Source organism: Onychomys torridus, chromosome 20, assembly GCF_903995425.1.
Source record: "Onychomys torridus chromosome 20, mOncTor1.1, whole genome shotgun sequence".
Lineage (NCBI taxonomy): Eukaryota > Metazoa > Chordata > Mammalia > Rodentia > Cricetidae > Onychomys > Onychomys torridus.
The window spans coordinates 6929505-6945797 of NC_050462.1; the positions used below are offsets into that span (position 1 = coordinate 6929505).

Here is a 16293-nt window from a genome sequence, read left to right on the forward strand (position 1 = left end):
AGCTACAGTCTAACCTTCCTGCTAGCAAGCTGTGCCCCCATGTGAAAATTCTGTTACATCTCCATGCCTCGGTTTACCCCCTGTGAAGTACTGCTGCTATCATACAGTCTCTAAACCTCATGTGGTAGTTGTTGAATGAGGTCAGTAAACAGCGAAGGACCGAGAACATGACAGGTAATCACTGTTAGTATCATTGGCTTCTGACATGGTCTAAAGCTAGACTGCTTTCATTTCCTATTATAGAGGTTAGTCATTACAGTAAACTATCAACAATGTATCACTCTAGAGACACCTCTACCCCTCACTCCCCCCACCCTCACCCCAGCCACAATCTAATTAAAGGGCAACATTCACCGTCTAATCCCCCAGTCTGTAGGAAGCATGTCATTATATTTAATTTTTTTCAGATACAATCTCACCTAGGCCACACTGGCCTTGAACCTGCTGTGGAGCTGAGGATGGCCTTGATTCTCCTGACTTCACCTCTGAAGTGTTACCAGGCCATCTCTGTGGTACCGGAGAGCAAACCCAGGGTTTCCAGAATGCTAGGCAAGAACTCTGCCAACTGACCTGCACCCCTAGCCCCGAGCATGCCATTTTCTACAGTGCATGTCTTTCCAGGGGAGAAAAAAAGCATGCTTTGTGTAGTCCACGTGTTAGGAGTGGAAACAGTACACTGTGTGGTTTGTGTTACCCAAACATACAAAGCTACGTAGGGTATTCACACCACTAGGACAGGCAGAAAGACACTCCTGTATGCTAATCACTTTAGATTTTTCGCTATCTTATTTCAGTTTTAGAAGAAGAGAAATGGTTTTTTGTCATTTATTTGTTTTTGAGACAGGGTTTCTCCTCTAGCTCCTGCTGCCCTGAACTCACAATCCTCCTGCCCCAGTCTATCCAGTGCTGAGATTCCAGATGTGTGCCAGCACACCCAGTAGAAAGATGAAAGGCTTTAATGGAGAAAACCACCAGCCTGAAGAGCCCTGGGAAGCATGGGCTCCATTCCAGTAAACTCTCAGATGTCTTGTCTTATAAATCTGGAGCTCAGCCACCCTCACCCACAGTAAGGCAGCCATGGACTAATTACTAATGGTAGTCAGCTTTTAGAAGTATCATATTGCTTCTTACTACCCACTAAATGCATATATGTGCTATGAGGTACTTGATCCTGTGAGCAGCATCTTCCTCCAATTTCTTGAAAAGCCCAGACTGCCAACACCTGACTACATGTAGTTGATAGAAGGCCACAGTCACCTCCTGAGCTGAGCCAAGAGCCCTGGATCTTCCTGATGGGGAGCAAACACTCGGCTAGTCCAACCTTTTAACACTGACTGCAACGTGATGTGATTATCTACAAGTTCATGCTCAAGAACTAGGCAATGAAGTTACTTTAATAACTGTAGGGACAAGTCCCCATATAGTTTCAAGGAAGTTTATGATATATCATTGGGCCACATGCAACAAGAAGGCTGGACCATCTGCCAGGCCCTGGTTTCAGCTGAGACTGACCTATGTCTCATAAGATGCCACGGTTTTTCCTTTCCAGGTTGTATGTAGCTTAGTGGGAGAGCTCCTGCGGGCATACATATGATTCCACAGCACCAGGACAAAACAAAAGACCAGCCTTCCAAGTCACACAGAGAAGAACCTGTATGTCCCACCTAGTACGTCAATTCTCTTATCTACAGATTGAAACTGTTCATTGAATCATCAAAATTCTCAGGAACTCTAAATCAGTACAGTGGAGGAGGACATTGGACTACCTGCTAATGTTCTGGACAGGTTTCCTCTTTGTCAGAGGAAAAACCTGTGCTAGGCCTCAGTTCAGTGTGCAATCACTGGCCTTTCCAAAAGACGAGGTGCTGTCGCATGCAGGCCACACTGTAAAGCATCCACGTTTATGGTGGTTGTTTTCATTTGTTTGCTCTCTACTTTCCGTTTCTGAGATAAGAGGCTCACTGCATTGCCTGAGTTAGTCTCAAACTGAAGCACAAATGGTCTTTGTACCGAGCCTCTGCACCTGCTTATATTTGCAATTTAATTGGAGACATGATGATCCTGTATGGAAACTGTTGTGCTATCTTTTCAGATGAGCCAGTGTGGGCCACTCCACAGGTAAAAACAAGATGTTATCAGCATCACTGACTGGACACCGGGGCATACAACATCCTAAGATAAAGATTTCATTTCTCAATCTCCTTTTGGCATGTATATGACTAAGTGACTACATTCGGGCCAGTAAGTCTAGGCAAATTGTTATGTATAACTTCCAGGAAATATTCTTACGTGGAAGGGGCATGTTCTTTTTCAGCACTTCCCAGCGGTGGTGGTGGTGGCGGCGGCTAGTCTGGGCACCCAACCTTAGAAAGCAGGTTGGAAGACAGACACTGAGGGTTACGGAAAGTCAGATGTCCAGTGTCAGGCTGCTGCCGTCTGGACTTACTCAGCCAAGGGAAATGGGCTTCTACTACCTTAAGCCACTTTTGTCTGGGGTGTGAGGACTCTTGTGGAAAAAAATAACCATAACCAGACCACCTGCACTACATTATAGGGAATCTTAGAAGGAAGAATCTCACTGTCTGGATGCAGTGAAGACCCAGGCTCTGGTTTCACTCCCCCCACTTTCATAGAGTTCCAATTCATCCCCAAAGCTTGAACTTCATCTGTAGATTAAGCCTTCTCAAGTCTGCACCCCCAGCTCACCCAGACATGAACACTTGCCCCCTATAGCTCTACCTTGGACACCCACAGCATGGCCAAGATAAAATCACTGTTCCTTAGAAGTCGGTCCCTGAGAAGGTGAGTGGCACACAGCCCACACTGCATGGCGGAAATCTGAGCAACACCCTGGATTTCTTCATTTCCTCCACCCCAGATTGTGAGTCTGTCTTCTACAATTTTCTCCTGTGGATGAGGAGATGACGAGGAGCTCTCAAAGATGGACTGAACCTGCCCGCCAGCACCACTTGAAGGGGCTCACAACTGTCTGTGAGGTCCAGGGGAAGCCGATGCCTCTGGCCTCCACAAGCCATCTGCACCCACATGCACACACACTCCCACACAGTTGTAAAAAATTAAAATAAAAATTTTTTTTTTTTTTGGTTTTTCGAGACAGGGTTTCTCTGTGTAGTTTTGTGCCTTTCTTGGAACTCACTTGGTAGCCCAGGCTGGCCTTGAACTCACAGAGATCTGCCTGACTCTGCCTCCCGAGTGCTGGGATTAAAGGCGTGCATCACCACCGCCTGGCTTAAAATAAACATTTTAAAGACCTTTCTCCTAAAGAGAAATCAGATCTTATTCGCCTATATTTCCAAAGTACCTAACACACTGAAGGACAAATGTACAAACACCAGTATTTTCAACCCTTTTCCTGTGCTTTTAATTTTTTTTTTAGATTTCTTTGTTTTATCTACATGCATGTTTTGCCCGCATACATTTACACGTACCACATGTGCCCCTGGTGCCCATGGATGTCAGAAGAGGGTACCTGATCCTCTGGAACTGGAATTATGAGCCACTGTGTGCATGTTGGCAACAGAACCTCAGTCCACTGCAGAAACAAGGGCTTTTAGCTGCTGAGCCATCTCTCCGGCCCTCCTTTGCTTTCTAAAGCAAGATGTGGTATGTCACAAAAATCTACTTTAATGTTTTTGCTTTTCTCATGAAACATTATGATGTTGAATTTTTCCCATGCTATTAAACTTCTGTGAATCACTTTTATGGATGGCTAATTCATGAGCTAGCAGCTACTGCTGTAACTCTGTGTCAGGAACTGTGGGAGGCATTTTATATGTACCCTCATCCCATCTCCATGTTACAGATGAGGAAACCAGCTCAAGAGCCCTGGACTTGTGGTGACTCTGACTAATGACCACAAACACAGCAGGACTCATTATCACTTAAGTATACGAGAAGCCCTTCATTATTTGCTAGCAAGACCGACTGACTAGATGTCAACTAAAAAAGTTCCTATGATGAAAATCTTCATCTAAATCAGTCTAATTCACAACTAAACAGCTGGATAAGGGGCATTAATTAGTTACCACAATAGATTACCTTACTTTGAATCTAACAACTCAACCACAGTGGACGCTGGCTGAGGAGGTCACTCAGTGGTGAAGCTCTTGCCTACCCTGTACAGACAAGTACCTGGTTTGGCCCCCAGCACCACAAGAAAAAAAACAAGCACAAGAACCTAGATGGGTCACACTATTCCCTTTGGGCATAAACTGGGCCCCAGATCTATATGATAAAAAGAAAGATTTTCTATTTCCAATTTAGAGCAATTGTTGTGAGAAACATGGAGTTATTTTTAGCTCCACTCCTAGACTTTTTGGAAAACAGAAATGTGCCCAAAAGAGGAAGATGTGTATAAACTCTTACATGAGTACTTGCAACCACTAATATCCACTCCTCATCATCCATTTATGTAAGAGCAGAACACACACTGGAGAAGCCTCTTCCAGAGGACATGGGTTTGATTCCCAGCACGCCCGTGTTAGCTCACAACTGTCTGTTACTCTAGGTGTGGGGAACCCAACACCCTCTTCTGACCTCTGTGGGCACGCACATGTTGCACAGACATACATACAGGCAAAATACCCATATACATACAAATAATAATAAAAATTATTAAAAAATAAAAGGGGACTGGCAAGATGGCTCAGTGGGTAAAGGCACTTGCTGTACAGGCGTGATGACCCGGGTTCTAACCTAAGAACCCTTGCGAAGGCTAGAGGAGAAATCTGACTCCACAGAACTGTTCTGACTGGAATGTGTGCTCCTGTGCATGTGCAGACCAGAGGATGTCCTCTACCCTATACCCTCTCACTGAACCTGCCTCACACATCACAAATTCCCTTTCCTTCCAAGCTGTTGCTCAAGTCCATCTCTATTTTATTATTTTTACAAATAAACCCTCAATATCTAATGACCATCTTAAATTTCACTAAGAAAAAAATACATAGAGGGCTGAAGAGAGCTCAGTGGGTAAAAACACCTGCTTCAGAAGCCTGACCTGAGTTTATTTCCCAAAGCCCACAAAAAAAGCCAAATGTGGAGGCTGGAGAGATGGTTAAGAGCACCGACTGCTCTTCCAGAGGTCCTGAGTTCAATTCCCAGCAACCACATGGTGGCTCACAACCATCTGCAATGAGATCTGGTGCCCTCTTCTGGTCATACATGCTGTATACATAAAAAATAAATCTTTAAAAAAAAAAAAAAAGCCCAATGTGGAGCCACACACCTGCTATTCCTGCACTCCTAAAGAGGGCTGCGGTCAGAGACAGGAGAACCTGAGAAAGACCTCAGGCCAGCTAGTCTGCAGCAGCGTCACAAGAGCAGAAACAACAAGAGAGATCACCTCAGGGAGGTTAAGGCAAGGAATGCTCTGAAAAGTTGTCTTCTGACCACACACGCACTGTGGTGGGCACCTGTCTGTACTCACACACACACAGATAAAAAATATAAACGACACAACTTCCAGGAACCCCCGGTTCCTGTAGGACAAAGCCTCCCTTCTTCCTCCTCCCCCCTCTTTGATTAATGCAGTGGAGAAGCCATGCAATTTTGTAACTTGTTTCTGCTCACTGTCATCGATTGCTAGCCCCTCACCTTTTCCTGAGAAAACGCCTATCTGGCATCTCCTCACACTCCTCTGTGAGCCCATGACCTGTACACCGAAGCACAAGGGAGACAGACACTGAGGAGGAAGAGGAGGAGGATAAAAATGAGGTGTGCCCCGTCACCCAGTCTCTTCTGCCAGCAGCCCAGGCACCTGAGCAGATGCCCAAATCACAGCTCCTGAAGGAACAAAGGCCAAGTGGGGAAACCTGGGCTGGCTGGAGCGTGTGCGCTGGTGAGGAGCTTGGTTTGCTTAAGAAAAGCAACCCATGCAGAGGCAACAGGGGCAGCAGACAGGTCTGGACTCGACGGCAACAGTGAACAGATTCCTTAGCCAAAGGCATCTACTTCCCCTCTGTAAAACAGAACTCAGTCCAACAACCACATAAGGCTATTGGTGAGGGGTTAAATAAGAATGAACGACCCTGAGATGAAGAGGAACCCAAACACGGGGCCCTCTCCCCTTGCTGGAAACATCAAAGCAGGAGCTAAGGATGTACACTGGAGATCCTGCGGGTGACATGTAGGGTCCAGACGGATATTTTGGGCAAACTGTCACACAAATACTCTCAAAATTTAAATCTGCTTTCCATGCAAATAGCTATAAGATGGCAGCTAGTGCACAATATTAAGTCCACATTCGTTGAGGTTAACTGATGCTCTGCTTACTCTTCAGGCCAAGACACTAGCACGCTCTCCCGGGCAGACACAATGCTTCCTGCATCAGCAAGCCATTTGAGCGGCAGCTCATCCACAGGTATGGCTAAGCTGTGGCTCGAGTGGTGACAGATTACATAACCTCCAGTTGCAAAAGCCACCGTGCCTTCCAGGAACGTCTGTCATGGCACCAATACCTGAAGTATCGTGCCTAAGGCAGGTGGGGTGTGCCGCAAGGGTTCTGAAGAAGCAGTCAGAGGAAGCTACGGAAGCGACCGGGAACTACCGGTGTGCTCACCAGAGAGCTAGCCACGTGGCGCAGTAATGCTTTTCTATATTTTGTTTCCTCCCTCGTCATGAGAAGGTGAACTCACCCGCTACGTCACTGGTGACATTGCGGACTTAGAGGAAAACATGAGTAAGTCTCTGGCACAGGAAGGATCATGTTAATGATGTGAACCATCAAGTGGGTGCCTGGAGTTGATCCCGGGTCCTCTGAAGAGTGCTCTTAACCGCTGAGCCAGCTCTCCAGCCCCAACCATAGTTTTTATCACTGGTGAGGACATCTTCCTCCCCTATTGGTGGAGAGCATGGTGAGCGCCGGCAGCGTAGGGGTCCTTGCTGAGCCACTAGGAGGTCTGCCACTGTCTGTCGCTTTTACACAAACAAGGCCAAAGCAGCAGACATGGCAGGTAATGTCAGTCAGGTTGGAGTTTGGGGTCACGAAAGGTCATGGACACCACCAGGCCTCTACACACCTGCTCTGTTCACACTGGAGAGAGGATGAGGGGAAGATGTTACCTGACTCTCCAGGTTGGCAATCTGTCTGCAGGAACTGCCACACATCTACTTCCTCCTGCCCTGGAAATGAGCTTCACCCCCAAATGCTCCTCTGTCCCGCCTGTCACCATCTCTTCCTTCTCAAGCTGAGTCGTCCTCTGTTGTTTTATTCCCTCAAAGACTAGGGAGACTGGGGGTGCCCACGTCCACTCCCCCAGCTGCTGGGCGCGAAGGCTGGCATTTTCTAGGCACTAGGCACTTCACTCCATCCCTATTGTTGCCCTGAGTCACTGGAATATCCTGACCCACCAACAAGGCCATGAGCACCACGGCTCTAGCAGCAACTTTCCATTTTCCTCCACCAAGCGCGCATGCCCAGAGTCTATACTCGTGCAACGGTTTCTCAGGCTCCTTCCGGGGGACTTGGGCTCCGGTGCTTTTCACACAACCTCTCAATCCATCTCAGTTCCTGTCTGACTCACACATTTTTCAGAATTACTTGCTAGAAGGGAGAGAGATTGGTAAATAAAGTCATCAGGAAGCCAGCAAATACTGTCCCAGTGACTAGGTTCAGGATTATCAGGCAGTGACTCCAACAACAGGAAACACCAAGGTCCATCACGGCCATAAACTAGGTAGAGGCTAAGGGGGAAGGCGAGTCTCCTATGGATGCCTTCTTAACAGTCACTGAGAGGACTCGACAGCCAGTCAGACCTCACTCAACAGGAAAACTGAATGAAACAAACAGACCACAAGCAGGCAGAACACATAACATAAAACACACAGTCACCATCAACTCATAAAACAAACAGGCTCTTACCTGCTTGGTCAAGTTGAAGCAAAAGACAAGGGGCGCACATAGACATAAACGGCTTCTCTACCTGGAGGAGTTGAAGAACAATCGAGAATGATAAGTGAGGTGATGACCAACAGGAAAACCTCCCCAGCCGTGGGGCTTCCTCGGCAGCCAGCCGTCTCTAAGAACTACCCAGTTCAGTAGAAAAGGCTCAGAACATTTATTCACATGTGTGTGCACACGCATGTGTCAAGATGCACGTGTGGAGTGGCTCCTCTCCTTCCAGGCTGGGTGGCAAGGGCCTTTGGTTGTGGGGTCAGCTCCCCCCCTTCCCCCTCCCCCCAACCCCGCCTCCAGCTCATTTTTATGTAACTTAGGAGACTCCCCCTATTGGGACTAATGATCTTTAATACAGCATTTGAAGTGTGTTGATTTTATTCTATTTTATTGATTTACCTACATGGCTACATAAAGGACATTTTACATTTGGTGACTCAGTGTACTGAACCATGAAATGGGTTGAATAATGACCATGTTTTTAAAAGCACCAGGATACTTAATGTTTCCAAAACACAACATTATTCCAGGGGGAAAAACACATCCTCATAATAGTCAAAATATTTTTACAGCTAAAAAAACTTCAACCAGGACATCTATTAAAAAATCATGCTCATCTAAGTATGGTACTACTTGCCTGTCAACCTAGCCTAGGGAGGGTGAACCAAGAGGATTTATGGTAAATTCAAGGCCAGTTTGAACTTCAGAGTGAGTTCCAGGCCAATGTGGGCTCGATTGAAAGAGCCTGTCTCAAAACACAAAACATGGTCTTGCAAGATGGCTCAATCAGAAAAGTGATTGCTGTGGCAGCATTCGAACCTGAGCTCTGAGCTCCTGGACCCACACAATGGTGCCTGTCAGGGACAGACAGACTTCCTGGCGCTCACTGGCCAGCCTGTACAGCTGAATCAGTACACTCGAGGTTCAGTGAGACCTTGTCTCAAGAAATAAGGGGGAGGGCTGGAGAGATGGCTCAGAGGTTAAGAGCACCGGCTGCTCTTCCAGAGGTCCTGAGTTCAATTCCCAGCACCCACATGGTGGCTCACAACCATCTGTAATGAGATCTGGCACCCCCTTCTGTGTACATAATAAATAAATCTTAAAAAAAAAAAACTTTAAAAAAAAAGGAAAAAAGAAATAAGGGGAAAGCCTCCACACAAAAGCTCACTGCATAAACACATATGGCCATCTGCACACATGCACACACAAACATGTACGCATGCATACATCACATGCCAACACATACACACACCACTAAACACACACATAGGCTCAAGATTCTGAAGATCATACTAGTAAAAGCCAAAATTGTAGCCGGGCGGTGGTGGCACACACCTGTAATCCCAGCACTGGGGAAGCAGAGCCGAGCGGATCTCTGTGAGTTCGAGGCCAGCCTGGTCTACAGAGTGAGATCCAGGATAGGAACCAAAATTACACAGAGAAACCCTGTCTCAAAAAACCAAAAAACCAAACCAAACCAAACAAAAGACAAAAACTGTACTAAATAAATGAAAGTTACTTTTGTCATATTTACATAACTAAATAACATTTGAATTTGTGATAAAGGAGGCTGTTATATAGATGCATTTAATAAACCCACAAATACTCTATCAGTAATACTTTAGTATCATATCTCTTTATCACACAATAAAAAATGTTTAAAGACCAGAGTGGCTAGAGTTCATGGAAATCATCAACTAAGAGGATGGATTCTTGGAGCTGGAGAGATGGCTCAGCAGCTAAGAACACCGGCTGTTTTTCCAGAGGACGGGAGTTCAGTTCTCAGCACCCATGTCAGGCAGTTCACAGTTGTCTGTAATTCCAGCTCCAGGGGACCTAAAACTTGCTTCTGACCTCAACAGGCATGCACATACATGGGATCCATTCACACACACAATAATAACAATAATAAAGGTATTATGCATGGTGGTGTATGTCTTTAATCCCAGCACTTGAGAGGTAGAGGCAGACAGATCTCCATGAGTTGTTCCAAGCTAGCCTGGTCTAATAGCCAGGTCCAGACTAGCCAACTAGCCAGGGAGACCAAATGCTGTCACAAAAATTTAAGGGATGTAGGAGGCTGGAAATCTGTTCTTCCAGAGGATCTGAGGCTGGATCCTAGGATCCTAGTCTGGTGGTTCACAATCGCCTGTAATTCCAACTCTAGGGAATACTTTCTTCTGACCTCCATGGGCATGTACACACATGGCAGACACTTGCGTGCACACATGCACGCACGTGTGCACACACACACACATACACACACACACACACACACACAATATTTTTAAAATGCAAAAATAAAGTTGAGAGACAGACAGACAGAATGCATCCTTGCCTTGTTTTAAATTCAACCACTCATATGACAGACTTCTGTACAGAAGCACACCAGAAGAGCCCCACCAGGTAGTTATCTTGATGGAGGCAGAAAAAAGGGCTCAGCCACACAAGCATGGAGGTGCCCCTGTTGTGTTCCTGGATATCACCTTAGTCTCTTCCTAGTTCAGCTCCTCAGCAGCATACATTCAAAGAGAAACTCCTTCTGAAGAACACAGCAGGGAACTGGGCAGGCAGAGGGAACACAGAAAGCTGAAACAGGAAGTCCCTGGACAAAAGTGCCCCCCTTCTAAGACTGAAAGAGTTCAAGCCACACGCGGTGCATGTCTGGAATCCCAGAGCTTCGGATATAGAGGCAGGAGGGCCAAGAGTTCAAAGCCAAGTCCAGCTACATAAAAAGTTCAAGGCCAGGCTAGGCTACAGGAGACACCCCATCTCAAACAAACAAATAAGCAACAAGTAAATACATGTGTTTCTGTCATATAAAAGCACAGACCCGGGGGCTAGAGAGATGGCTCAGTGGTTAAGAGCATGTGAGTTTGGTTCCCAGCACACATATCCAGCAACTCACAGCCTGTAACTCCAGTTCTAGGGAAATCCAATGGCCTCTGTGGGTACCTGCAGTCATGTGTACATACCTATATATAGACTCACACACAAAATTAAACACAAATCTTAAGAAAACCACAGACTCTGTGATGTCCTTAGTCTTTCAGAAACAAAAAGTATACAGGCTGTTACTAAAAACCAGGTTTTTAGGTTCAGAGATAAAATCCTAAAAAGAACTTCAGAAAGTCAGAATTAAAACTTGACTAGATGGAGAGAACATACTCTTGTTTTGTTTTTTCGAGACAGGGTTTTTCTGTGTAGCTTTGCACCTTTCCTGGAACTCACTTGGTAGACCAGGCTGGTCTCGAACTCACAGAGATCTGCCTGACTCTGCCTCCCGAGTGCTGGGATTAAAAAGGCGTGCGCCACCACTACCCTGCAAAAACATACTCTTTACACTCCAGACCGTATACTGTCCCATCTCAAGAAACTGTTACCGTGTGGGTTAATGAACTTTAGCAAGTTCCACAGTTCAAGATTAAAAATCTGTACTGAATGATGTGACATGTTCTAGAATGTGTTAGTCAACACACCACTGGCAGTGGAGCTAGGCATCGGCTGGCATCAACCCGCATCGGCTGGCTATGGTGAGTCACCATCAGCTCCTGCTGATGTGTACGCTCACTGAGTTTTTCTTTAAGAGGCAAATCACATTTTTTGAGAAGACAGAGCTGATCTTTGCACTTTAAACCCACCATTCTGAGAAGGACACATTCAAAACTCATAACATGTTATGCAACACGTAGGCCTCCACCTTCCTGTGGAAGTTAATTTCCTTGTGGGCACTTCCCGCAAATGATATATATTCCTCACCTCAGAGATAAGGATACGGTAATCAGACCAAGCATAAACATGAAAAGGAACTTCCTCCTCTCTTAGGTACACAGATCACAATTACTAAATGAAACAGCAAAATCAAAGAAGGAAACAACCTGGGGAAATTCTACCTCAAGGTAATTTTTCTTTTAATATTAAAGCTGGGTGTGGTAGCACATACCTGTGGTCCTAGAGATAACTCAGAAGACAGAAGCAAGATGATTTTGAGTTCAAAGTCGGTCTGGACTACACAGTGATATCATGTCTCAAAAATCAACAAAAGCAGTAAAAAAAAAAAAAAGTTAATAAAAATAACTAAGTATACAATTATGGCTTGCAAGAAAAATTCACTATTTTTGCCAAGAGAAGTATTTAGACATCTTCATGGTCAAAGACCTTGAAAATAGATTTTCATATTAATTGGCATAAATCTGAAAACTGCTTGTAAAGAGCTAGGCTTAAGGGCGTCCAACTGGGAGGCTGAGGCAGGAGAATTGCCCTCGACTGAAAGTCTCACCTAAGGCTATGTGGTGAGATTCTGTCTTAAGTAGAAGAGGAGGAGGAGCAGGAGGAGGAAGAAAATCACGTGTATATTTAGAACAATAGGATGGGCAGCCAGCTTCGAGCTCTTGCCATGCAATCCTGACGACCTGAGTTTGATCCTTACAGCCTGCATCAAGACAGAAGAGAACCGGCCCCACAGTTATCCTCAACTTCTGCATGCACATGCCCACACACATCACACACAGCAATAATAAATACATTCAGGTATTGGCAAAGACAAAACCAGTCTATTTGTCCAATCCTGACATGCCTAGGATTATTCAGATAGTGGTATTAAAAAGGCTTCTAGAAAACCTTCTAAGTGTGCAGACAGTAAGCACAGCTGTACAGAAATCCCTCACCATGATAGATTTGCTGAAGTAAGATGAGGGTAGACATAAGGCAGGCACTGAGTAAGTGGGAGCCGGAAATGGTGGCATCCGTAGAATCAAGAGATACAAGATGCTGAGGGTAAGAGTTATTACAGGTCAAAGATCTGGGACCTGGAGCAACTCCCTAAGACTCCACCTACCCGTCACTAGAGAGACTACTCATCATACAGATCATCACTATACAGTCATCCTGAGCAGTAGCACAGCCTACACACTGAATCAGATCAGGGCCAGAAGTGGCCCTCACCAGCTCCTCCATAGTGCTTAACAAACAAAGCCTTGCCAAACAAGAAACAGTTTGTGGCAAGCGCTCACAGTGGCTTGGGATTAGCTGTATTTGGAATTAATGCTAGTTGATTTTAGTGGAATTAAGCTCAATATTGGAGGAACTGGGGAGGTGGCTCAGTCAGTACACTGCTTGCTACAAGTATGAGAACCTAAGTTCTGATCCCCAGCACCCACTGAAATTCAGGCCTGGCCGAGAAAGTCCAGAACTCCAGCACTACAGACAGGGAGATCCCCAGAGCCCATCGGCCAGCCAGGCTAGCCCAGTTGACTAGCAGCAGGTTCAATGAGAGACCCTGTCTCAAAAACTAAGGTGAAAGTGATTGAGGGGATATTGATTTCTGCCTCAGGCCTCCACGTACACTCACATACACCCACACACATGCACATGCACAAACACATACACACACCTCACACAATAGTCAGATATTTGAATTAAGTCTAAGATTTTCAGTCCTGATAGGAAAACAGGAAAAGTAAGTAGTTGGGGTTTTGTTGTTATTGTTGCTTTTAACAAACATTTCTGTGGCATTTTCTATGTGCGAGGTATATTTATGGCTTCTATGATTATTAACTAAATTTAATTTTCACATTAAAGTCACGCCATCACTACTATTATTACATATTTCCTTATGAGGAACTGACCCATAACCAAGTTAACCATGGTCACATGGCTATTATCAAGCCAGAGGCCAGAGCCAAACTATAACTTTGAAGTCCAGGCACTTACCTATTATTTGGTAACAAAAAAGATCAGAAATCTTAATAATTACAGAGCTAAAAGAAACCAGTAATACATTAGTCTAGGCCAGTCGTCATCTTTAAGATTTTTTTCAAGGTGAGGGGTTGGGGATCTTCAGGCAAAGTAGGCAGGGCCACCAGAGCTTGATAATTAGGCCAAAAATTACACAGCAGATTTCTACTTCCCATCCCTGGCCTAACTTTGTAACTCATACTGCCTGTATCCCTCAGTATTCAGTTCAGCATAGGTTATCCTCTCTACTGTGTGTGTGTGTGTGTGTGTGTGTGTGTGTGTGTGTGTGTGTGTGTGTGTGTTTGGGTGTGTGCTCCAGTGGGTATAGAGGCCAGAGGTCAAAGTTAAGTGTCTTCCTCAATCACTCTTTGCTTTCTGCATCATCATCATCATCATCATCACCATCATCATCACCACCATCATCATCATCATCACCATCACCACCACCACCACACCATCATCATCATCATCACCTCCATCATCATCAGCTGTTGTTGCTGTTGTTGTTGTTGTTGTTTTGAGACAGGATCTCACTACGTTACTCTGACTGGTATGGAACTCACTATGTAGACCAGGCTGGCCTTAAACTCATAGAAATCCTGCCTCTGCCTCCCAGTGTTGGAGTTAAAGGTGTGCACCACGACCACTGGTTACACCTTCCTTTTTGAGAAAGGGTCTCTGGCTGAATCTAGACCTCACCAGTTAGGCCAGGATGACAGGCCAGCCAGCCCAAGATCAGTCCAGTCTTCCTCTGTTTTCTCAGCACTTAGATTACACATGTCATCAGGCTTTTCACATGGGTGCTAGCGTTTGAACACAGGTCCTCAAGTTTCTATGACAAGCACATCACCGAACCATCTCCCAGTCCTCATTTCCTTATAAACCTGCACTCTACCTTCTCGGATTGGCAACAGCCCCTCAGGATAGGGCTTATGTGTTCCACCTCTGTGACCTGATTCTCATCACACCGCCCCTCCCACCAAAGCATCGCTGTCATATTGAGGGGATGAAGCCTGAGGTGGGAATGGTGCAGGTTGTGCTCACAAGTGACAGGTCACAGGCTCCTCTGGGCACTTGTATTCTCGTGTCCTTACACACACACACACACACACACACACACACACACACACACGCACGAAGCAGGGTGAGAACATGCAAGCTCACACCAGTTCCTAAGGCTGAGCCTAGAAAGATGGTTAGGCTCAGGAAACCACTGCCTTGCCAAGGCATAGTGGCATATGTCTTTAATTCCAGCACTTGAAAGAGCCAGAGGCAGTGGCTATCTGAGTTTGAGGTCAGCCTAGTCTATACAGAGTTCCAGGACAGCCAGAGCTACATAAGGAGATCCTGCCTCAAACAAAACAAAACAGAATCCACTGGCTTGGAAGGGGTAGGCCAGGATCAGGAATTCAAGGTCATCCTTGGCTACAGAAAAGTTCAAGGTCTGTCTCAAAATGACAACGACAAAAACAATCCCTGTGGGTCTCAGAAGGGAGAGGACACCGACTGTAGGAAAGTGAAGACTCTCGAACTTCAGCGCCCTAGGCCTCTGACAAGGCAGACCAGTTTGTCTGAAGCCTCATCTTCACCCTTCTCTCTGTGGCTATTCCCAGCCGGATTAAACCAGCTGGCCAAGATGTGATCACTGCCAATTTCTCACTGATAAAATCTAAAAGTATGCACCAAGTAAAGACATGGTTTGGGTTTTGTGGGTTTTTTGAAAGTCACTCCCCTTCTGCCTCACAACAAGCCAGAACAAGAGTTAGCTAGAAAAAGCTGAAAACACTCCAAAGCCTTAGGAAATAGTCCCTAGGGACCAGCTCAGAGGATATGCAAAGCAACCCCACTCTGCCTCCCTGGCCTCTGTGACCTTTACCACACGGGACTTTGAAAAGGCTCAAAAAACAAGTGGTCAAGCAGAAATTTATTCTCAGATCCACACTCACAATTCCTCTGAAGAGTCACACATGTGCACGCTCTCTCATGCTCTCTTGAAGGGGCAGCCCAGTTGTTCATACATGTCTGTCAAATCCCCAGCTGAGCCAATCCTCACGCCCCTGGTGAAAGCCTTACCTTAGAGTACAGCGTTGCTGGTGGCCAGCCACTGGGCTCTGGGGTCTGCAGGAGCACAGAGGGAGCCTACTGGGTTTTCTGGTGTGGTCTGGATGGGGTGATGGCCCTTAGCTACAAACAATGTGAGCAAAGATGGCAATTATCAGAGAGGGAAGCAGGACAACACACTGGCTAATATCAGGGTCACTCTGGGAGCCTCACAATTTTAGCCCAAGGCCAAAATACAGGATCTGAGGAAGGACTTCAGTGTGTAAGGTCCTTGGAGCAACTTCATCCCTGGAGACCTGCTGCAGCTTACTATTCCTGGATCAGCTTGCCACACTGTGTCTGTTCTCAGGAGTGTGACAGATAGTGATGTGAACCTTCCCTGGGAGTGCAAAGGAAGCTCCAAACATCAGTCTGTCTAGCCTGTAGGTTGAGTGCAGAGAGGGCAAAAGAAACCCATCCCTTCCTTACACAAATGCAGACAAAAACAACTAAGTTTCTATTCCCAACTAATTTCTGGATAAATGAACAGGACCTTCAAGCCCCAAAGGACTGAAAAGCAAGTTAAAAATAACAGCAAATGC

At 45.8% G+C, this 16293-nt stretch overlaps 1 protein-coding gene across 2 annotated transcripts in view; it reads right to left on the minus strand.

Moving 5' to 3' along the window:
• Positions 1-16293, minus strand: part of Txnrd1 (thioredoxin reductase 1) — an 88572-nt gene that overhangs the window by 49606 nt on the left and 22673 nt on the right. Inside the window, exon 1 of one of the 2 annotated variants that reach the window (XM_036169732.1) lies at positions 7883-7932. The exons of the other annotated variant lie outside the window; for it this stretch is intronic. The gene's annotated coding sequence lies outside the window, so the exon portion shown is untranslated. Of the gene's footprint in view, positions 1-7882; positions 7933-16293 lie in introns of those variants that run through there. 2 annotated transcript variants of the gene reach the window in all.